Source organism: Strongylocentrotus purpuratus, unplaced genomic scaffold (genome assembly GCF_000002235.5).
Source record: "Strongylocentrotus purpuratus isolate Spur 01 unplaced genomic scaffold, Spur_5.0 spur5_scaffold_16, whole genome shotgun sequence".
NCBI lineage: Eukaryota > Metazoa > Echinodermata > Echinoidea > Camarodonta > Strongylocentrotidae > Strongylocentrotus > Strongylocentrotus purpuratus.
Window position 1 is genome coordinate 10,717,396 of NW_022145601.1, and position 23,839 is coordinate 10,741,234.

Below are 23,839 nucleotides of genomic sequence, written 5' to 3' on the forward strand. Positions count from 1 at the left end.
TCATCATCACCACCATCATCATCATCATCATCATCATCACCATCATCATCATCATCACCATCATCATCATCATCACCATCATCATCATCATCACCATCATCATCATTACCATCATCATCATCATCACCATCATCATCATCATCACCATCATCATCATCATCACCATCATCATCATTACCATCATCATCATCATCATCATCATCATCACCATCATCATCATCATCATCATCCATCATCATCATTATCATCACCACCATCATCATCATCCATCATCATCCATCATCATCATCATCATCATCATCATCATCATCATCATCATCATTACCATCATCATCATCATCATCATCATCATCATCATCATCCTCATCATCCTCATCATCATCATCATCATCATCATCATCATCATCATCACCATCACCTCCTCCACCACCATCATCATCATCATCATCATCATCATCATCATCCTCATCATCCTCATCATCATCATCATCATCATCATCATCATCATCATCACCATCACCTCCTCCACCACCATCATCATCATCATCATCATCATCATCATCATCATCATTACCAGCATCATCATCCTCATCACCATCATCACCATCATCATCATCACCTCCTCCACCACCATCATCATCATCATCATCATCATCATCTTCATCATCATCACCTTAGAAACCTACCCCATGCCCAACTGAATATTCTCCATTAGTTACATGTACTCACATTCATATTTTCTTTCTGATTTCTGAACGTGATTTCTTATCAGCCACATTCCTGAAACAACAACGTGACTGTGAGTTGGTTCCAATGCTAAATGTTGATAATTTACAGGTGCAAAAAGGGAAAGGGCAAACAATGTTTTTGCCAACTTCAGACTTTCCCCAGCAGCTGATGCCATTTTTTCTAACATGATCATTACTGAGCTGCGCTTTACCTGTTGTACGTGGAACTGTTCCCCTTGGGGTAGTACCGCTCAAGCGTAAAATATTCCTCAAAGTGACGCGGAAGCCTCGCGCATCATCTTTTGCATGCGTGATTGACTTAACTTTTGGAACGTAAGCTAGATGTACCTTGGGTGGTTTGTATTTTGTGATTTTTCTGTTTGTCTTAGAAAAGGACCATTCATACAAGTATTTGTTATGTAAGAAGCGTCTTTTGCAGACTGATTCCAAATCGGTGACTCGAGAGACCTGACGCTTCATCACTTGTGTGCTTGCCTGACTAGGCACTGAATGTCAATGCAGTTTCTTGTTTTGTTGTTGTTTTTAGTGACTTTGTTTTGCAGTTGGCACTAATCGTGTGTGTAGTCCTATTTTGCATAAAGAGAATCTTTTTTTTTGTCTGCTTTCAGTATTGATTACTTTGTAGAGTTGATTTCTCTCAGTCATTATGTTATTTCATTGATTTCTGATCAAATTTGTTTTCACCAGGGGGGGCGTTTCACAAAACGTGTCATCAGCGCTTGACAAATGATAGTTTTTTATAAGCTACTGAAATCCTTGCTTCTGATTGGTTATCAGCAGAATTGTCACTGATTTTTGTGATTTATCATTGAAAAAAAGCTTTGTGAAATGGGTCCCTGTTCAGGCATTTTCTTTAATTTAATTGTTTTAAATATGCATGTACATGCCAGGTTATAATGTAAAATCATTTATGTATGTATATTAGTGATGCTGCATGAATGGTAAGAATTCTTCATTTATCTGATGGAGATGGTAAACTACTCAGAAAGAAATGTTACCATCTTTCTTGAATTTTTCTTGAAAATCATTCAAGGAAAATCCAACCCAAATAGACAATTACATGTACTCTGAAAGAAAGCAGAAAAATCAGAGAAGCAGGCTGATGAAAGTATCAATTAAACCTGACTAAATATAAGAAAGTTATGAATTTTTGCAAATTGGTAAGAATTCTTCATTTATCTGATGAAGTTGGTAAAGTACCGGGTAAGAAATGTTACCATCTTTCTTTAACTTTTCTTGAAGATCATTCAAGGGAAATCCAACCTTAACAGACAACTACTCTGAAAGAAAGCAGACAAAAAATCAAAGAAGCAGACTGGTGAAAGTATCAATTAAATCTGACTAAAAAATTCATGTCTCAGGAGGGTCTATTCTTTTTAGAAGACCTATAATAATTTAGTATCCATAATATAATATTTATCAAGTAGTGCCCAAAGGGAGAAGGCACTTACAAGAAAATTACATATAGAGGGGGATAGAGCTTTTTTTTAGTAAATCTGATTTGCGGTAGATTTTCATTATACTTCATTATACATTTCCTTACAATTTATCTCTTACATGACATATTATACTATATTAATTTTAGCAAATACAATATTTTCATACATCATTTTTTCATTCTCTTATTCTCTTACCCTCTCTCTCTCCCCTCCCACAGATACCAACAACCACAGTAAGGTTGGAAGGAGTGTCTCCTGCTACTCCGCCCCTAAGATACGGGTCACCAATCACGACAGAGATTCTACGGACGACGGAAATATCTCCTCAGAGTAAGTCACTGACATTTCATTTTCATAAAATATTCAGCATTTTTCTCTTTTTTTAAAATTTATTTCTTTCTTACTTTTAACTGCTGCTGATGATTGATGAGAAGTTAATCATGTGAAAATTTGATGAGGGAGTGTTCTCATTAATAATGTAGAATATGTGCATTTATGTAACATGTGTGTTGCCATAGAAAGGGAGAAAGAGAGAGAAAGAGAGAAAGAGGGAGGGAGGGAGGGAGGGAGGGAGGGAGGGAGGGAGGGAGGAGGAGGAGCTAGGAGGGAGATAGGGACGGAGGGGAGGAAGGGAGGGAGAGAGAGAGAAACAAAAATCCAGACTCTGGCAGAAAAATTGAAAACCCAATAAAACAGAAAGAAAAGCTAATGAATGAATGAAATGTGTTTGATTTGGTCAAACCATGACATCAGCAGAAATGAGCTGAGGCCTGTTTTTTCAAGATAAGGCTCATATCCTTGACATTGCACTTATCATGGGAGAAATGAGTACAGTCTTTCTTATGTTTGAGTCAGCGGGTCATTCAACCAATGGGATACTAGTTTCCTGAGAGCGCACTGTTGAAGTCCCTCTTGGACAATAAACATGTCAGCTCTCCTTTTTTTTGCCAGTGCATCTTCATTAGAGGTAGTTTACAAGCACAGACCCTTGTCAGCCCTGGTAAGGGAACAAAGTGTCTTGATTGTGAGACTATGCAGACTGCATGGTCTATTTGCACCTTGTAGGCTTTGTACTGTAGCTGCTCCTGACATAGCCAGAGACTGACAGAGTTAGGCTCGACTCAAGACTTTATGGATTTTGTTCAAGTGTCAAATCAGAGTCTGTGCCCGCAGGCAGACTAAGCATTAGAAATCTTGAACTGAAAATGTCAGACCAAACTGCGGAGAGGTCTAGTGGTAAAGCCTACAGGTGTTACCTGTGGTCATTTGGATAAGTCACCACACCATATGCATGGATCACAAGGTACAGGGTTCAAATCCCTGCCACAGCTTAACATCCACTTGCATTTGTTGCAAGATACTCTTCATTTGCTCTATGTTTTACTCATAAGTGTTATAGGTGTCATAAGTGGATAGCTAGAATTAAGGACCATTCTTTGAAATGCACTGTGCACTGATAAAAGTTGCTTGAAAACATTTTCCAAATCACTTTGGAAGAGCATCGATAGGCATAATACTCTACATACAAAACAGAATAGTCTTCTTCACAAGAAAGTCTAGCAGGAGTTGAAAGATCCCTGCTCGCTCGCAAAAGGAATTTACATGTGCTGCAGACCATACAAATCCAAGATATAGTTGAGTGCATCTGAAAGACCAAATAATCGGCTATTACATTAACTAATCTAAAGGTTGCAAGGGGTAATAGCTTTTTTATAAAGGTAAAGACCAGTATTGGAAACGCCCCTATTTCAAAAAATGAAATGGAAGCTCTCATTACCAATCATGTGAAAGAATATGTTTTGACTAATGCATGATGATAACAAATTTGCCGGGAAACCGCCTACTAATTCATATATTTGGTAAATTTGTTTCTCTCATGGTCTGTGAGAGATATAGGGTAGTCCCATATACATCTTTCTGTGTATAGTGCTTGTAACTTTACGAAGAATGGGCCAAATTTCTTATCATTTTGATGATTCCAGAACCTTGCAGATGCTAGATGCTAGATGATCAACCTTTTCTGATCGATTCCACAACGTTTCTTTCACAATGCAATCGCATGACCATAACTGGTCTTTACCTTTAAGCCTTTCTCCTTTTTGGCACACTGGAATTAAGCAGTGTAAGGGGAAGTCTGACATGCCTAAAAATATTTGGGGGATGTCCCATAATATTCCCTTTCTTAAGAAAGAGAAGAGAAGAAAATAGGATGATAAAAAGGAAAGAGTGAAGTTAGAATGTAGATAGATGTGGGGAGGAGAAGGAGTTCCTATATGTAACATTGTTGGTGCCTGAAAAAAGACAATGTTAATTAAGATATTTGTTATGTAGACTTAATTTGATTAGTAGAATAAAGCAGCATTTGATCGGCGTAGCACTCATCTGTTTGAAAGGTTATGTTTCAATTAAGAGACACAATTCAATTCTCCCTCCCCCTCGAGATTTGAAGGCAACCGGGGGTAAGTTTCCGGTGGGTCACAGTTTCTCTGAGAGACCTGGGGGTGTTTCACAAAGATCCTAAGTTTAACTTATCCCTAAGTTGGACTTAACAATTATGGAAAGCTGTTAGCACCTATTTTTTTTGTAAAAGTTGTTTTTAAATGGCATAAAATGTTGATTCAAATCATTCATATTTTCTATTAACAAGGAGATGTCATGTTCTTGATGTGGAAATTATAAAAAGTCTAAAACACTTGAATTTTCACTTTTGAATATATTTCATTTTAAGGCTACAAATGGCTCTCCATAATTTTTAAGTCTAACTTTGAGTTAAGTTTGACTTAGGATCTTTGTGAAACACCCCCAGTAAATATACACACATGGGTGATAGCTTGAACTATATTAACCAAATTTGTGTTAACGAATTATGATGCAACGCACTTGGAAACGGAGGAGTGTGTTGCTTTAAGATCTGAGATGCTCCAAGCAGGGACTTGTAATAGATGTCTCAGCGCCAAGCATTCTTGGCTTGCCCTGCCTGGCACACAGAGAAGCTAGTGAGAATGGTAGATACATTCACTCATCATCTTAAACGACATCAATTATTCAATCAAGTTGGAGTCTGATACCGGCTACTCTAGATTAGTCTAGTCTCTACTCAGTACATCCAGACTTGTAATTGTCGGTCAACATACGAAGGCACCTACTACATTACCCTATAGCAGTATTCACTTTAGGAGTTGCTTTTCTTAGTTCTATCAAGGAGCTACCGAAAAGCACTCATTGGTTCTATGACAGAATTTCTAGCTTCTTGAACCTGTACTGTATATATCCTACTTACAGGCCAAACAAATGAAAAGGTTAAAGGTAATACAAAGTTTTGGTATGGGGTCATGAATTTGGTTCAAGTGAACATAGTGGAAGCATATACGATCCAACAATATTCAGTGATCGTTGTCGCGGTCGAAATGGACTCTATAAAGTTATGAAATTGTTAATAATAAACACTTTATGTTGAATAGCTCCCTGTCAAGGTCAAGATATTAATTAAGCTATAAAACAATGTTTATTGACTAAAATCGACCGATTAGCTATTCCCATTCGGGAATTATATGCCACCACTACATACTCTGAGATTTTCATGGTCGCAGCTACCATTGTACAGCCATAGGAGCTATTTGAAATTCATCAAAATTTACTGGGAGCACCGGTAAATCTTTATATTCAACTTTTCTTGAAAGCAGAAGTGTTTTAGGGGCTAAATTTCTAGTGTTTTTAATACATGCACAGGGGCATCCAAATATATCAAAATTGTAAAGAATCACTTTCCACCCATTTTTCAAAATACTCCAATACTTTGTAATGCCTTTAAATTCCACCGGCATTTGTAAGATAGTACTTTTTCATTTGTTGACACTTTGTGTTCAATTGATGGCCACTCCAAAAGTTATGATTTTGTTTCGTATTTTTAATCTACTTTTGCTCAATTTTTCACTCATCTGTTTCTCTCATTTTCCTGCTTTTATCAGGATGGACTTCCCCTTTTAATCCGAGGCGGGTATAAAATCATTCTACTTCAGGGAAGTCACCACCATTTTGCTTTCGGAGGATGTGATGAGGGTGGTAGAGGTCACCAAACTTTGAGACCACCTCCCACAAAGTCAAAACTATGTTGGAAAGATAATCTAATATGTCTCACTTTGGCAGATTTTAAAGACACTACTCAGAATAATTTTGGAGACAGGGAAAAACAAATCAGTCCAAATTGTGTTCAGACCGCAGGATTACCAGAATAAAAACTCGGGTGTAGATGATAACTTTCAAAAATTTAAAGGAGACAAACATCCTGTTTAGCACACAAAATAAATACCGGTACCATTTGCCAAGAAGCTCCCCCAATGTTTCTTTCTAATCATCTTAAGAGGGTCATACATGTATGCTTATTTCTTTTCTTTAATCATCTGTACATGATACCTTTAACTGTCTGAATATGGATGGAATTAAATTTAGTTCAACGATACCTGAACATTCCCCTGTAAAATTTTGGAAAAGTATAAAACAGTCTACAAAGTCTTAAGACAAACATGGCAAAGAAAGCAGTACACAGTTTAAAAATTATTAGGCAGGAAAGGGAAAATGCACATTAATAAAGATGACCTTTTTATGAGGACTGTTCAAGAAAACATGTACATAATTTCCTTATATTATTTTCATAACAAGATATCGGTTGTCACACGTCAAGATATCAGTCTTGTTTACTTATGTGCCATGATAATTTTTTTTTTAATGCTCAGTGTTATTACAATTGTTTTTGACTTAACATTATGTCTTCTTTGAAAAGTAGTTTATTGCTCAGGAAACTTTGTTAAATGATGAAATCTATAATACCTACAGTATTCATTAAAGTGTATCATAAATACCGTTTTTCTGTAATGGCTGTATCTAATTATCCTATCTTGGGAGAGACTGATCTTGCGTAGCTATAGTGTCCGTATACAACATATAGTCTGTCTATTAATGAAATATTACACCTTATAACATGTATCTGGCTATCTGTCCATGTACATGCAAATGCAAGAGTTTTATATGAGGCAAACACCATCCATCAATTTGTGAACTGGTCTCTGTATTGTGGATCAATATTTTACTTGTAATTATTGGAAATTGTCCAAATTTTGATGGTTATTGGTAAGATGTTGTCCACAGTTTCCATAGCAACTGCCTTCTTTGGCATTCACTTTGTGCCTTGAGTGTGTACTTTTTATTGAAACAGAAACATGGAGAGAGAGAGAGAGAGAGAGAGAGAGAGATGGAGAGAGAAAAAAAGGAGAAAGAGAGACAGAGAAAGGCAGAGAAAAGAGAGTGAGAGAGAGGGAGAGAGAGAGAGAGATAGAAAGAGAGAGAGAGAGAGAGAAAGGCAGAGAGAAAGAGAGAGAGAGAGGGGGGGGGGGGCAGAGCTTTTTCAGTGAATCTGATTTGCAGCAGATTCGCATTATACTTTTCCATACAATTTATCTCTTATATAACCGATTATACTAGATTACTTTTAGCAGGCCAGGATTTGTGATTTAATCTCAACCGATTTAACCTCACTAAAAATGCAATTTAACCCAGCATTTTTAGTCATATTTATTTAGTTGTAAAAATATTTTAAATAGTCACGGTCGATTTTTACCATCCCTTCAGCCAGATATCCTGTTTCTAAATACCAGACATCAGGGTTAGCTTTAAATTTTACCATGAGAACTTCCTCTAACACTCATTGATAAAGTACTTGAACCTGTGTTTACAAAATGATTCTAAATTATACCCATTACTAGTACTCTATTTACATGGGGTTTGGTCATTTGAAATTGCAGTTTGATTCTCTTCCTCATTCAGGCCATATTGACTTTGTATTTTTTGTTTTCATTAAAAAAACTGAATTTATCATTACTGGTTTTGATGGTCAATGCTGCCATTGGCATGCACTCAAGTGGGGATGTAGTTTGCTCTTCAACTTTATAAAGGAGAGAGAGCTAGAGAGAAAGAGAGAGAGAGAGAGAGAAAGAAAGAGCAAGAAAGAGAGAAAGAAAAAAAGAGGGAGAGAGAGAGAGAGAGAGGTAGGGAGAAAGGTAGAGAGAGAGGGAAAGAGAGAGATAGATAGATAGATAGATAAAATGATAGAGAGAGATAGAGAGAGAGGGGTAGAGAGAGGGAGAGAGATAAAGAGGGAGAGAGATAAAGAGATAGAAAGAGGGAGAGAGAAAGAGATAGAGAGAGAGAGAGAGAGAGAGAGAGAATACTAGTTGTCTCCATATTTCTGCCACTCATTGCACTCAGCAAGATCCGGGGCAGGCTTTTTATGTGGTTGCACAATACACAGTCTTTTTTAAGCTTTTGAGGACATACCTCTGTATTTTGTCAGTGGGCGATGCTTTTGTAGTGTAGCACCCTTGTTAGATTGCCAGAAAGTGCAAGGAATACCACCCCCTTGTGTTGTAGATGGTCATGACTAGATGTCACAGAACCACTTGTGTAGGACTATTGCAAAACTTGTCAAACAAAGTTATTGAACCAGATCACTGTAATTCACTGGTTGTGGAGTGCCGAAACGGATCTCGATCGACATAGAACGCCGACATCCTGCAACTGCATGTTTATTAGGGGAATTTGGAAACGGGAGGATTCAAAACTATCGATAAATGATATCATTTTAGTTCTAATCAACATGTTGATCTTGGAGTTGTTCACTTTGAAATGCAGCTGATCTGAGCACTGTGGATATACGAGGTTCTACTTTCTGAAGGAGCTAAATTTGGACACATGTGTCGTAGGCTTTGGGACTGAAACTAAAACTAAATCAATAGAATATATACATGCCCTGAAAGAGCAGCTTCAGGTATACCCATTTCTCTTGTTGAAGAGTATCAAGTGTTACAAGTACATATACATTTACTTTGTTTGTAATTGCCAGGAATGAATGATCGATTGGATAATACTGTATTATGTTGGTCAACTTGAGGAGTTGAAGGACGTTCCTTGCTTGGAATACATGTGACTTTTGCATCGATGAGAATTGATTCTTTGAAAACATTAATTATTTCAATTGTGACTGCCTTTGAATCACTGAATAATTACTGAAGCAACAAGCAGTCTTCACTTTTTGTAAAGCTATCTCACAAAAAGGTTGGAGTCCCCGTTGAAACAATCGGGACCAGATTAAACTTGGATCATTTTGATCCTCATCGTGATATCTGCATTTGAATCACTGAATAATTACTGAAGCAACAAGCAGTCTTCTCTTTTGGAGAGCTATCTCACAAAAAAAGTTTGAGTCACCCGTTGAAACAATCGGGATCAGATTAAACTTGGATCATTTTGATCCTTATCGGATGGATTTATGAGGGATTAAAATCATGTCTGGATCATACACTTTCAATCATAATGTGACCATCGTCCACGAAGAGCCGTCGACGCCACCGCCCGTGCCCCCCAAGGGTAGAAGACACAGCTGCGATCAGACTGCTCAAGACAAGTGCAGCGGACATTGCGCTGTCCTACCTGGTGTCTCTGAAGAGTAAGTACAAAGCTTATGAATTTAATGACCCCTGATTTATTTTCACTTAACTCTTTAGATTATGTGTTAATTCTTATATGCGTTCACTGGGAGGCAATGCATTGGGATTATTAAATCGAATTGACCCAAACCCTGTGTATTTGTGCGATTGACCATAAAAGGACTGGGTTGTATTTACAGAAAAGGGTAAAAATTAACGCGATATCCAACCACAGAGGAATGTTCATTTGTTATTCTATAAGAAATGGTCAGTGTTTCAAAGAGTTTTGAATGGGAACTCTGGCCAAAGAACAGAATATCGATCGATGATCATCGTTGGTCACTTTTTCATCTTCAAAAGTACGGTGGTTTTCTCAACCAATTGAAACACTTGTTATATCACAGTGAAGGCAATAATCTCAAATATTTGATTCTTTTTGACCCGGTGGAATTTGATACTCCAAGAAGAATCAATTTAACACTAAAATCAGAAATATATGACCACTTTATTACGGTAAAACCCCTTACATTTTATGAGCTGTAAAGGCAGCTTTTTTTTACCGACATCGCTACCACTGCTACAATGTACTTTCTGAGTAAAGTGCAAAGAGCGATTTCCAGTTTCTGTACAAAAGTATCATCACGGGACATTGTATGAGCAGCTGATAGCAGTATACATAGATCTGAAATAGTGTCTGTCAAATAACCTGCTTTCAAAGCTGATGTGAAGTTCTGAGTGGACAATTTTATTTTCCCAAATAGCGGGATATTTTGGAAACAAGACCATGATTTCTCAGGATATTTTCTCGGTCAAATATCCCACTAACTGCAACTGCAGGCTGTTGAAGATGCAACTTAATTAACTGGTTAATTTGCGATCGGGATAGTTAAGATAGCGGGTTATTTGGCAAACTTGAGCTGATGAAGTCAGGACTTGTGAAAAAAACTGAAGTCCTAGCATGTAACTTTTGTTTTTGTTTTGTTGGAATGGGCTTAGATCGGTCTTCACCTTGCCTCAGACCATCTCATAACAAATGCTCCAAATGACAGTTAAAACTCGATGTCTACCATTCATGTCTACTATAGATCAGTGACCATTGATATATATATATATATTTTGGGTAGAGATGGTTTTAAGTCTGTTGTGAAACTCGGCCTCAGATCACAGAATAACGAATGCATGAAAGTGCCTTGACCTCAGGGGGTGAGCTTTCATAGTACACGGTAGAATGAGCCAGAAAGATATGTTTGTTTTTGTGGTGAGAGTGTAAATAAGAAAAATGAAAAATTCCCTGGAGCTTGCTGGGAAAGAGGTAGTAATTTGACTGCACTGAATATATGGAGTGTTTTCTTGTACTTTTGAAAAGGAGAAAGGAAATTGAAACAAACATATTCATACTTATTCTGGAATGTTGAAAAGTATTTTCAAGCAAAAATATATACCGGTAAAACAAACAGCTCGTGAATATTTCCTCCTTGATGTTAGAAGCTTTTCTTTTCACTTTTGCTTTTGTTTGGCAAATAGTTATTTAATTTCAAAGTGAACAAATGTATTGAAGCTCTCTTTTAACATCATTATCAATGTCATTAAAGGTAATACAAAGTTTTGGGAAATTTTGGAAATTGGGTGGATAGTGATTCTTTACAATTTGGATATATTTGGATGCCCCTGTGGATGTATTATAAGCACTAGAAAATTTAGCCTCTAAAACACTTCTGCTTTCGAGAAAAATTGAATATAAAAATTTACTGGTGCTCCCGGTAAATTTAGATAAATTTCAAATAGCGCCTACGGCCGTACAATGGTAGCTGTGACCATGAAACTCTCAGAATATGTAGATGTGATATATAACTTCAAAACGAGAATAGCAAATTGGTCGATTTTAGTCAATAAACATTGTTTTATAGCTTAATTAATATCTTGACCTTGAGAGGGAGCTATACAACAAAAAGAGTGTATTATTTACAATTTCATAACTTTAGACTCGATTTCAACCGCGACAACGATCACTGAATACTGAAGGATCGCATAGGCTTCCAATATGTTCATTTGAACCAAATTCATGACCCAATACTAAAACTTTGTATTACCTTTAAACAATCATTTTGGCCCAAAACATTCCAATAGATTGTATTTAAAAAAAAAATTATATTTGCTGAAAGGATCTTCAAAACTATTATTAGTTACTTATTTTGATTTGTAAACAAATACTTTTTTCTTCCTGAAAATCACAATGATATCTGCTGACATATGTAGGCCACTATTATACTATGTAATATCGAAAACTTGCAAACTAGTGGGCAAATCCACATTCTTGTTACACAATGAATGTGTGTGGTAAAATAAACCAATCAGATGAATTATTGTAAATTCCTTTAATTGATTGGTGTTGAATTGCCACCACGCATTTGAATGAAATGCTTATTGAAAGCAGTGATGAATCACCACCACCAACACGAAGTGCTAATATTGGTGTATGCCTGGATAACAGCTCTATGATATTTATTCACACCTACATGTGCATGCATGTAAATTGCACATTTTTATCAAATTATGTCGATGGCAAAAAGAAATACGCTTTGGTCGATATGGGCAACACACAGTCCAACAAAGCCAGCCAGCCTCAGTGATGTATTCGCCTTGCTGGTGTGTGTAACTGTGTGCCAATAATTACATCAATGGAGTGAAAAATAGATTAAAGTTGTCATTGAATGGTTAGGGGTGATTATGTTACAACCCTTTTTTGATTCTCTATGGATCATCATAAAGGCTTGAAAGATAGAGGGGGAACTGTTCCTGCGTGGTGTAGGCTTGAAACTCAGACCCTATTGCATAATTTGTCAAAATAGTCAATTTGTATTATTATACCCATGTGTCCAAAAAATGTCATAACTTACAGATTATTTCCATAATATTTATGTTTGTTGTGTCCCTTCTGAATCCATATCCATCATTATAAATGCTGAAAGATTAATGGGATATACTTCTGTAGGATATAGGCTTGAAATACAGACCCTTTTAAGTTTTACCTAACAATTTTTAGATTGGTCAGTTGTTGCAACAGACACGCACATAATTTCGCACCCTACATTTTTTTTCTAGTGAATAGCTTATTATTTTACCCCATACTATGTACATATTGTTATATACATTTGGGAAAGAGAGAGAGAGAGAGAGAGAGAGAGATAGAGGGGATATCGTTGGAGGTATTAGGTACATTAGATACAGTCCCTACTAACAATTTTGTTGTTCTAATGGTCAAATACAAGTATACATGTACATATGTCCACAGTTAGTTAAAGCTCACATATTATTAGTATTGCATTTCTATTTACTGTCTGTGATATACATCTGCATACACGGCATACCTTCTTGTTCGCGATACTCGGTATAAAGCTTTCGTAAGAATAGAAGATCAACAAATTTAGTTTGGGTTACAAAGTCCAATATAAAAGTCGTGAGAAAGGTAATTTCAGCTGAATAGGGTCACTCAATTGTATGGCTGAATACATTGTTAAAATTCTTAACTTCTGAATAATATAAAAAAAGGATTATCAGTTTAATATTGTCATTGCACAGCACTCTCTTCACCTGCTCTTTTTTCCTGTCTCCTCTCCTCCTTTTGTAAGGCCGGTATCATTTCAAGCTCTGCTTACGATATCGGTCTTCTGCATTCTCCCCCTTTTCTTTCTTTTCAAATACGATTAATTGTACTATTGATTATTTATATTTATTCATTTGTGAATTACTACTTGTATTACTTATCATTATATTGCTAAAATGTATTCATTGTTATTTTTGTTATTGTTTATGGAAAATGCAGAAATAAAACTTGAAACTGATGTGATATTAATTCCAGCCTTGTATAGCTCAAAGAACATGTGTAAATAAGCACGTTCCTTGAATTTGTATTAAAGATAAAGCTTAATGCATCATTCTGGTATGAAATTTGAGAAAGCGAGAAAAGACACTTCACCTACGGTATTCAGTTTGGAGAAATGTTTGCATTTACATTTCATAGAATTTTGTGATATTGTATAAGTATCTCATAATTGTATACTGATTAAATTGTATCAAATTAGAATTGTGCTTAATATTGATTACTGACGGGGCTACCCTGTTTAAATAATCGGAATAAACAAATGAACGATGTTATTCAATGATTCTTAATAATTTTTCTAAAGTGCACAAAGTTATGTCAATTTAAACAGATTTAGATCTGGCAATTAAAATAGAACATTTTCATTTTCTATGGCGAATTGACAATATAAATGAGGAGAGATGCCTGTTTTTATTTACTGGGAGAGGGTGTTTTTTTTCTTCATATCATCATCATCGTCACCATCATCATGATTTATTTATCAGTTTCAATACATGTATGTGTAAGAATAAACATCTGTAAACAATGTACAAAGGAGTTAATACAATAACCCAGTCATTTTATAGACATTTTGTGCATGATTGTCATCATGATTGGCTTTATACTGCATCTGTATATCATCTCCTTAAATCTTGTAGTGGCATAGAGAGTTTATACCCCCTTCTAGCTAGAGATTGCCCCCTTCTAGCTGGAGTTTACCCCCTTCTAGCTAGAGTTTACCCCCTTCTAGCTAGAGTTTACCCCCTTCTAGCTAGAATTTACCCCCTTCTAGCTAGAGTTTACCCCCTTCTAGCTAGAATTCACCCCTTCTAGCTAGAGATTGCCCCCTTCTAGCTAGAGTTTACCCCCTTCTAGCTAGAGTTTACCCCCTTCTTGCTAGAGTTTACCCCCTTCTAGCCTTCTATCACTACTACTCGAGTCTGCATAGAGTCTGAGGGTTGAGACTAACTATACACTTGGGGCTCGTTCCCTTGACCCTGGTCGTGTGTATGAACTCGACCTTTGACTGTAATGGAAACCCACCATGGTATGGGGCATGGGGTGGCCTACCTCGTAAAGGGGGGGGGGGGGGGAGTGTTACCACTCTCCAGCTGGTAACGTTGTTCAATCACATTTCATCATTAGGAACGCTAGACAATGAATGACGTGGATAGATTTCTTTGTGAGAATCACATTTTCTTTCATTCAAGAGAAGAATATATTTATTTTAGTTTGTTAGTATTAAACGTGTGATATATATTTCAGAATTTTATTTCAAGAATTTAATATCTATAGAAGATTTCTAGATTGTTCATTCAAATTTTTCATTTTCAAGAAATCATTTTCAAGATTCTCTTTTTTTAAAGCCTTCAATTGTGAATAGAGTTTAAATGTAACTATCTGATCTGACTTTCACTCCTGAGACATTTCCTTTTTTTAAAATAGTCATACATAAAAGGATAGGATTAGGGTTGGCATTGGGGATTTAGCTAAGGTTTACGCTCATTAGTAGGGATAGGATAAGTTGTAGTGTCAGTAGTGCATGGTTGAAGCTCCCTGGTTGAAGCTAGGACTTTGATTAGTGTAAGAACATTCCCACGGACCAATAACTTATAAGTCTGCTGGAAGCCAGAAGGGCATCAACTCCTTTTAGTACTTTAACATACAGTCAATGCCCTTAACTGACAAATTCTTGCCAGAGTATTTTTGTAGAATCTTGATAAGATACTATTTAAATCCAATCCTTATTATTAATCTGTATTAAAGTGAGCTCATGTGAATGCAGCCATTCAGGTTATAGCGTGAATACTCTATGTTTGAACGCACCATGATATTATTTTCACATTCATATCTCGGCTTTTGCTCAAGTGTGGATTTACAGGTGGAAGTATTTCCTAAAGCCACTCTTGTTTTGCTTGTGGGCTTGTATTTATAATCCGATGGGAATCGGTGAGAAAATCAGAATATGGGTCCACGCATGCAGGCCCTATACTGAGTGAGATGCTTGCAAATATACAAATGTAGTTAAAGGAAACCTCTACCCAAGAAATAACTTTACTTACTCTGAGAGATTTATTATATCCTTACCCATTAATCTCAAGATTCCCCACCAATGTGTAAGAGGGAGGCATAAAGCAAGAATAATGTACAGTTTCTCAGCACGTCATGGGCATTGCCATTTTCGCATAATGTGACATACTACATGTATATGTGAAGTTTTTTATCAAGTGAATTTATTCAAATTTATGGATGCTTCTTTCCCAGGTGTATGTTGTGATGAAGTATATCATTCACCTGCTATTATCCTTTGCACAACAATTGCCAGAATAGAACGCAAATTACATAAATAAGTTGGTTGTTTTGTGGGGTGATGGTTTCTCATATTAAAATGAAATAGATTTGTTGACTGCTTTATTTTATTATTTTTAAATGAATTAGTTACAATTGTTCCCCCGTTATATATCTTTCACCTAATTTACTTCCAATCTTCTCAGATAAGATTTTTCCTCGTTGAAAAGTATAGGTTTTGTTATTGATATAAAAAAAGTCTTTCCAACTAAACCTTGGTGTATGGTACATGTACAACTTCAACTTGTACGTCACATTTTCAAGAAAATGGCTTCGCCCATGTCATGCTAAAAGGCATCACACATCATGCCAAGAATATCTTCATTTATATATCTCTTGTACATTTCCGGAAGGAATATTGTACATCAGAGGGCAGTATTATTTGTACTTGTTTATATCTAAATTTTGTTGAAATGCTTTTTAAAACTGCGGCTTGTAAAACTTGCAATGTAATTTAGCTTTCGGGCTACCATTTTGCAGTTGTTCTATTAAAACCATTCTACTACTACTACTAGGAATACATCTCATTTTTCAGAATATCTACACGTCTTTAGGGTGAGGCTTCCATACATATAAATTGATGCTCTCAAGGGTCATATTAAAATATCGGCTTTAAAACATAATAATGATCTCATAGGCCCATGTTATCGAAAGTTAAACCTGTCTCCACTACACTGATTTATAGAAGGCCGAATGTCAACTCCTAAATTAAATATTAAGGGTTAGGGTGCAATGGAGTTCTTAGTATCAGATTTTTTTCAAGTGATATTAATACAAGATCCAGGGTCAAATTCAGATATTCTTCTGGTATAAGGAGCTGTGGAGCTGGAGCATATTTCGTACATTTCGACATTATTCACAGACAAACCTGTTGGCTTGTCCAATGGCCATTCTTACAGGGAATGGCACTGAGTGACCTCTGTGGTTTGCTGACCTATATTGTGTACCAGCCTGCATCTTTTACAATGCTTGAGCACTGGGTTTTGAATCCCTTTTCATAAATTTTTACCAAGATTTATTATTTTCAATGGTTATTGTTGTGTTGTAGTGAGGACAATAATAATCTGCCCTCAATGGGCTCTTGGAATGATGAAAGTTAAAGGTACTATTTTACTTTTGAAATTAAATGTTGAAAAATTAGCCCTCCCCCCTCCCAATAAGGGACAGCACAATTGTGGATGGTGACAATGTTGTGGTATTCTCAGAAATTACTCCAGTAGATGATGATATCTTTCACCTTAAAGCCAGATATAGTTATGACATGAAGCTTTTGCACATTTTATAAAGTCAATATTGTGGTCAGTTGTGACTTGATCGTTTGGTGGCATAAAATTGTCATGAGTCTAAACTGCTTGTGAAATTTGGTTTGGTTTGATAATATATGGTTTTGAAAATGAATGTGAAATTCCTTACTATTATCACTTGTAGTATAAATGGCAAATTGATAAACAAACGATACAACTACCGGTACTTCCAAAACTAAGTGCCTGATGCCCAGGGGCTCCCAAACTTTTCTGAAAAAACCCCAAATGTTAAGGTTTAAAGAGTGGGCCCATCCAGACAGACTCTAACCTTTTCAATTAGAATCCACAATGAAGAAATGTCACAATATTGACTAATACCTTTAAAGAGGAATGCAATGCAAAAGGGGTTTCCCCTTTTCAAGAGCTACTTTGTAATCATCGTGGGGTTGAATTCTAAAGGTGCGTCAAAATTGCAGGCTACAAATGTGGAATGGAGGAGTATGTGTTCACCTATGTTTACATTTCCAAATGGAAATGAACATGGATGAATAGTGAATTGCTTGATCAAATACATATTGGAAATTTTCTAGCAAAATGGTTGTGTGTGTGTGTATGGTGAAGGAAGAGAGAGAGGAAGGAGGAGGTAATACAGCAATAATGACAGAGAAGGGAGAGATGGAGAGAGATAGATAGAGAGAGAGAGAGAGAGAGAGAGAGAGAGAGAGTAGTACAAAGGTAGAAAGAGAGAGAGAGAGAGGGAGAGGGGAAATTTAAGGGAGAGAGAAATAGAGGGCAGAAAAATCAAGGAGTTCATAAAAGTGTGAAAATATGAGTGAAAAGAAAAAGGAAAACAAAAGTGGGTAGTGTAGGGATTCATGCAATCATGATAGTCTAGACGTCTTTGAACCACTTGAATGGTTTCTCATATACGTCAGCATCTATCAAAATTACTTGAATGTTTTCTAAGAGATATCATTTCCTTCCTTGTTGCTCCGATGACTCAAAGATACTCTTGAAATTAAGGAGAATGAAGAATATGTCCTTTTTTAACTGTCTTCTTGTGTATCTCACATAATCTGAAAAAGAGTCTGGAGTTACAGTGTAGTAAAACTGTGGTGTTAAACTGTGATGCAGTGACCACAGTGATGTCACACTTCTTCACAGAGTAAAAAATCTATGGAGCACGATTCCAAACCATCTAAAGAATCAACCTTCCTTAAATAGTTTTAAACGTTCCTTCCGATTGTTTTTATCAAATTTGTACTCAATAACCTGAATATCATAGTATATATATATATATATGTTATTTTTTTTTGTATAATGTTTTCCTTTTCCGTTTTACTGTTTCTACCTGCTTTCTTTTTCTTCTTAATGTTATGTTAATTACGTATTTGTTTAGGGGTCAACGTTTAACAAGGCTAAATGCTCTTTTTTGTTGACCCCTCATTCGACATAAATTTTCTTTCTTAACTAATTTCCTTGTTAATTTTATTGTATTCATATTATCTGTAATGTTACCCTTCTACATGTATTTATATATTTCTCTCTTTTTTTTTTTAGTACTCTGTATGTATTGTATATGTTTTTTATGAAGAATGAAATAAATACCATACCATACCATACCAAGTGTGTTGGAACGCACTATTTCCACTCAGTCAAGACTCCTGAATGTCTTCTCAACAGTCTGTGATCACACTATGACATACGCAGTAATTTAATAGACAGATTGCTTCACAGTGTGGAAAGTGTAAACACACTTTTTTATATTGTAAGAAGATGTCCCAAATCCAGGCTTCTCTTTTTAACTGTTGTTTATACTGTAATTTTATCTTTAGACACAGTGTAGCCTACCACACTGCAAAGTGTGCACACAGTTTTTCATGAAGTAGAACAGTGTTCCAAGTACAGTTGTATACATTATGAAAGGAGTGTATGACAATGCCCTTAATACATGTTACCACGATACTGGTAAACACACACACTGTGTTTATAAACGCAGTTTACCACACTTTCGAAAGTGGAATCACAGTGTTTTACATGTATCAAACTTTGTGGCAGTGTGGTCACAGTATATTCTCGACAGTGTTTATCACACAGTACACTTGACTCACAGTGTGGACAGTTTAGTGATGTCTGAACTATGAGATCATACAAGAATTTGGACTCCAGTTGTAGAGCAAAGTTTCTGTATATCCAATCATACAGTCTGTGGCCACATTGTGGTGATACTGGTAAATACACACTGTTAGTTTGTTTATACCCAACGTGTACCACACTGTGAACCGCGGAAACACAGTATTTTGCATGAATTGGTCTTTATGGTAGTGTTGTTGCAGTATGTTCTTGGGAATGTGCAATACACTGTATACTTGACTCACAGTGTGGACAGTTTAGTGATGTCTGAACTATAAGACTATACAAGGATTTGGACTCCAGTTGCATAGCGCAGTTTCTGTATATTGTATCATACCGTCTGTGGCCACACTGTGGTGATACTGGTAAATACACACTGTTAGTTTGTTTATACCCAACGTGTACCACACTGTGAACTGCGGAAACACAGTATTTTGCATGAATTGGTCTTTATGGTAGTGTTGTTACATTATGTTCTCGGCAATGTGTGTTACAAAGTTGACTCACAATGTGGAAAGTGTGCTAAAGTGTGAACTGAACTATGGGACTATAGGATTTGGACTCCAGTCATAGAGCAAAGTTTTTGTATACTGTATCATACACTCTTTGGCCACACTGTGGTGAAACTGGTAAACACAATCTGTCATTGTGTTTATACACACAGTGTACTACACTGTGAACAGTGGAAACACAGTATTTTGCATGTATTGAACTCTATGGCAGTGTGACCACAGTATGTTCTTGGCAATGTGTGTTACACTGTATACCTAACTCACAGTGTGTTAAGCGTGACAAAGTGTGAACAGGGGAACTGTCTGAATTTTGAGACTATGGAAGGATTTGGACTCTAGTTGTATAGCGCAGTTTCTGTATATTGTATCATACCGTCTGTGGCCACACTGTGGCAGTACTAGTAAATACACACTATCATGTTTATACACACAGTGTACCACACTGTGAACCGTGGAAACACAGTATTTTGCATGTATTAAACTCTATGGCAGTGTGACCACAGTATGTTCTTGGCAATGTGTGTTACACTGTATACCTAACTCACAGTGTGTTAAGCGTGACAAAGTGTGAACAGGGGAACTGTCTGAATTTTGAGACTATGGAAGGATTTGGACTCTAGTTGTATAGCGCAGTTTCTGTATATTGTATCATACCGTCTGTGGCCACACTGTGGCAGTACTAGTAAATACACACTATCATGTTTATACACACAGTGTACCACACTGTGAACCGTGGAAACACAGTATTTTGCATGTATTCAATTCTATGGCAGTGTCTAGTTACAGTAAGTTCTCGGCTTTGCGTGTGTTACACAGTATACCTGACTCACAGTGTGGACAGCATGACAAAGTGTGAACCAGGGAAGAGTCTGAATCATGAGACTATACAAGGATATGGAGTCCAGTTGTTGAGCACAGTTTCTGTATATCCGATCATAAGGTGATATGGGTGTGCTTTTTTTGATTTCCTGTCTTTCTTCCGCCATGCCCTGCGCATCAAGCTGAGACCAGTCCAGCATTTTCTACAGAATTGTTTCTAAAAAAAATTGACACACTATTGAATTGTGAGCAACTATGGTGATAGACTCCTCCCTCTTTTGCACTTAAATTTGTCTATGATTGGCATGTGGAAGGCTTTCCAAAGAAAAGTTAGCTGCTGTTCATCCGTTATTCTGCTATGCCCTGTGGAGCAATTCCCAATTTAGCATTTTCTGCCGAAATGTTTGAAAATCCACTGATGTCATACTGTTGAATTCAGCATTATACACAAATTTTTCTTGCTTGTACCCCTTTAATACCACAGTTTTTTGCAGAGTAGTTTCTGAAGAAAAAAAACACTTAGATTTTTGATTTTTTGTTGTTTGCAATCTTGAATCACAATTTTATTTGATTGTAAATCTTTCAAAATTAGCGTCGTAAGTGCTTATTAATTGGTAGATGTATTTCAACTATCTTCAATGGAATACATTTCACAGTTTCTGTTTCAGAAAAATTGCTATTTTTAGATAACAGTGCACTGGTATGATGCAACATTCAAAGTCTCAGTCTCTCTTCACTATCTTTAAAGGCATCGTTTAACAATGTTAAACCTGAGATGCATGACCCTACGTGTTATCAGTGTCTTCGATATGGTGTAGTATTGAAGCCCTAAAAGAATTGTGCTTCATAATGATCATGAAGTGCCTCAAAAAAGTAAAAATCTTTGAGTGACCGATTTTACCATACTCATTTTCCCCAATAGACTGTAGTGTTATGAAAACCGTGAGGAAAACGCAAAATTTGATTTTGATTTCCAATCATAACTATCTTGATAATCAAACTGGCGATCGGCTTGTAAAAGTCATGGGGTTCCTGACTGACCTAAAGGTTTATAATTATCATTGCAGCATGAGCTAACTCCAGGATTTTGTTTCAGAATCTGAGACAAAGTTACCCAATCCCTTTAAGAATTACCTTCAATCGAACATGAGATGTAAATGAAAATGGTGTTTGATGGGTTAAGAAAGGAAGGAAGGTGAGGGTGGTGTCTATGCAAGAAGGGTCAGCAAAGGTGATGCTCTCCTGCATCCGCTCTCAAAGCCCTCCGGAGGAACAAAACTCATCATCATCTGGAGCTAGAAGGGCATTAACTCTGTATTAAATGACAGGACTTAACATCCTTTTGATTCCAAAAAGACAACATCTGTCAAGAGCCAGATGGGCTTTAACTTTGTATTTGATGATATGGATTAATGTCCTCCTGGCTGTGAGAAGGTGAAACTAGGTGAAACCTGGTATGGCCATTGATAAACCGACATCACTGGAAAATATGAAGCTGTACACAGGAACAACAGAGAAGCAAGTGATTATTTAGGAAACTGTCATATTTGTAGACCTTCAGATTTTAATTTGCATCTGATTGAACCAGCAGAAGAATATCCCATATTTGGGATGTCCATCTTAATCTCTGTGCTGGTAACTTCATCTCAAGTTTTTAAGGAACCTTGTGGGACTACAATCCAATGGATTAATCAAGGAGAGTTTGAAGTAGCTGTGTATTTCATTGGTTTTAGTTTGGAGTCGATCAAACTAGTAGGCATACTGCTGACATTTAGTCCATCTCATTATATCAGCAGTGCTACTTACTTTTCTCTGTTTCGCAAGGAATATTTGGAGAAGGAGTGACCATAACATTTAGATTAATCACAGGAATTTGAAACAATAGCTGGATATTTCTTCTGAATTTGATTTGCAGCAAATTGAACAAGTGACTATGCCTGTAAGACATTCCTCTTAGCTAGTTTGTTATTTGTCACAGTTTAGCGAAGGAGAAATGACTTTGTAACTTGATTACCCAAAGTAATGTTGCGTAAGAATAGTTTCTTCAGTTTAATTTTACAACCATCCGAACTAGTAGGGATAAATTTGACATTTTTATCCTTGGAAATTTAATGACTCAGCTTTTAATATACTTCTTTCAAAATTTCGAAATAATTAATATGCGTTTGGAGACTGGAAAGTATATCTTTGAACTTTGTCAAATATTCATTATGAAAGCTGTGTCATCTACCATGCATTCAATTACTGTGCATGATTTCCTTTTAATCAAATACAGATCATGATTTGAGTTAGAGAAAGTCATTTTTGTGTCAACAAGAGAAGTTTGATACAAAAATAATGTTATAAACATCGTTTCCTCATATCTATCTTGGCAACATTTCAACGAAATGAATCAGCTCGTCTCGCTTGAACTACATCTCTAAACATTCAGCGATTAATACATGATTGTCATCAAGATTTTGCACCGCAAGAACAGACTGGTGTCATTTCTCCAAATGGAAATCTTACACTAGAAGTGGTCAGATTCATTAAAGAAAGGAGGAAGTTCTGCTTCAACAAGAGTTACTTACATGCCTTGTACAAAGTTCAATACCTGGATGGGTATCATTTCGAGCTAACCACCAGGCCAGGAAAAGGCAAAGATAACATTGTAAATGATAATGTATAGATGTGGTGGACAGAAAAGGTTAACAAGGAAGGTTTATTCTATGCTAGTCTTCATCGATGTACAGATGTGAGAGCTGTATTGGTAAGTCAACCATTCAACCAATCCTATATTACCAGGAAATACAAATGATGATCAAAAATATGATTTTGATTATTATGCTACGGCCGTTTTATGTGGACATTAATTTCCCTTACTTGACTACCGGTATAAGCAAAACAACTCCCAAAAGCCTGGTACAGGCAAGCTTAAAATCAATCGGCTTTAAAGTCTCAAGTTCTTAGGTCGTTTAAGACAAACTTATGCTTAATTACAACTTTCAATTTCACCGGAAAATATTAGTCTGCAGTACTTTTAATGACTTGTATCATAAATCCACGATCATACTTTTAAAAATAGATTGTGAAACCGCAATAATGATTTTATAGTTTCTCTTTGACTGAGACAAATGTTCAATGTCTGTATGGAAACAACAGGCTAGCAGTTTTAATTTCACCGCTATTGAAGATGAATGAATAGACCTTTTCACAAAACTACTTAAGATTACATATTAATGATATCAATGATGAGTGGTAAAAAAAAATATATAACG